Source organism: Callospermophilus lateralis, chromosome 12 (assembly GCF_048772815.1).
Source record: "Callospermophilus lateralis isolate mCalLat2 chromosome 12, mCalLat2.hap1, whole genome shotgun sequence".
In the NCBI taxonomy this organism is placed as follows: domain Eukaryota; kingdom Metazoa; phylum Chordata; class Mammalia; order Rodentia; family Sciuridae; genus Callospermophilus; species Callospermophilus lateralis.
In genome coordinates this window covers 27,012,767-27,014,639 of record NC_135316.1, presented here as the reverse complement: position 1 = coordinate 27,014,639, position 1,873 = coordinate 27,012,767, and the positions used below count along the sequence as shown (strand labels likewise).

Below are 1,873 nucleotides of genomic sequence, written 5' to 3'. Positions count from 1 at the left end.
TTTTATTATTTTTTTTTTAATAAATATCTTTTTTTTTTTTTTAAAGAGAGAGTGAGAGAGGAGAGAGAGAGATAGAATTTTTTTAATATTTATTTTTTAGTTATCGGCGGACACAACATCTTTGTTTGTATGTGGTGCTGAGAATTGAACCCGGGCCGCACGCATGCCAGGCGAGCGTGCTACCACTTGAGCCACATCCCCAGCCCTCCATTTTATTTTTTATTTTGAGTCAGGGTCTCACTAAATTGCTTAGGGCCTCACTGAATTTTCAGAGGCTGACCTTAAACTTGCAATCCTCTTGTGTCAGCCTCCTGAGTTGCTGGGATTACACTCTGTCACTTCTCCCAGCTAAATAATTTTTAATTTTAGAATTAAACCTAAGAAGTTCTTTTTTTTTAAGATCACATGATTCCATTTATTTTTTTAAGTTGCAGATGGACACAATACCTTTAATTAATTTATTTATTTTTATGTGGTGCCAAGCCCTCTAAAACTAGACACAAACCCAGCCCCAAAGCTAAGAAATTCTTACTATGAACTCTAAGAAATGATTTCAAAACATGTTTCTCTCCAAGTTTTGTAATTTATGTTCTATCTACGAGTAGTAACTGATTTTAAACCTGACTTTAATACTCCCACTTTTTTAATGGTTCTGTAAATAATGATATTTATAATAAGTCAAGAATATTATTCCTCCTGCCTTAGCCTCTTGAGTCTCTGGGATTACAGGTATGTGCCTATTATCTTTTTCTTCCTTTTTTTTTTTTTTTTTTAAAAGATATTGGTTATTTAATTAGGTTCTTGGAAAGAAATTTAGAACACCAGTTTGTGAGAATACATTCCATTTGTTAGAGCAAATGGATCGAATGTAGCCCTTTGATTTGGGGTTAAATTTGTGAGTCTACAGCGTTCTGATCAGCCTTATGCTGCTCTGTAATCTCATATTTCTCTTTCTCAGTGTCAAAGATGTCACCTTCCTGGTGTCTGGGCTTCTGCAACTTCTTCTGGAAGTTGATGTTTTGGGATTTTCACGTTGCTATTATCAGTCTCTGTGGAGATGGTAATAACAAATTTCTGTTGTGTTCAACGCAGAGGAACTCAATTAAGAAGGATGTCCCATCACAAGTAGCAAGCCACTGCTCAGCCGCTTCAGGAAAGCTACTTTCTTGCCTGTGCGGCGCCTGGTAAGATGATCAGGATGGTCCAGGAGTGATGCTGGCTTGCAGTTTTCTCACATGCTGACTGAAGGTTGGTTGGTTGGTTTGTAGTGGCTCAACAACTTAACCACTCTGATACCACTGTTCTTGTCATCACCGGTTAGTTTTGTAACAGTAGCAAGAAACTTCTCCTCCTTCTTCTCAACCTTGGATTTAGCAGTGAAGTACTTTCTTTTGTACATGGCCTTTTGGGAATAAATAGCAGATCAGGAGTATCTGCCAATTCCTCCAACCAGGACAGGGTTTCAGCTGCAGTGGGGCTTCCCTTTCTTGGGTTTCTTCTCAGCCATTTCACTCACCATCTTGCAAAAAGGGAAAGAGAACTAAGTACCCTCTATTATTTTATTAAGCAAAGCAGTCAAATTTTACATTAAAAATCATTTGCTTAATATACTACTATTTAAAAAATTCTACAAGCAATAAAAAATATACACATTTACCAGCTAAACCATTTGTAAGTATACAGTTCAGAAGTGTTAAATAGATTCAAAAATTTTAAATTATTGTTCAACAGATCTCTAGAATTTTCATCTTACAGAACTGAAATTCTAGCCAGGCACAATGGTGCATGGCTGTTAACACTGGCAACTTGGGAGGCTGAGGCAGGAAGATTGCAAGTTGTAGGCCAGCCCGGGCAACTTTGAGACCAGGTCTCA

At 37.4% G+C, this 1,873-nt stretch overlaps 1 pseudogene; it reads right to left on the bottom strand.

Moving 5' to 3' along the window:
* Nucleotides 1-813: 813 nt before the first annotated feature.
* LOC143411824 (large ribosomal subunit protein eL6 pseudogene) lies at nucleotides 814-1,519 on the bottom strand (annotated as a pseudogene).
* Between the last annotated feature and the right edge of the window lie 354 nt (nucleotides 1,520-1,873).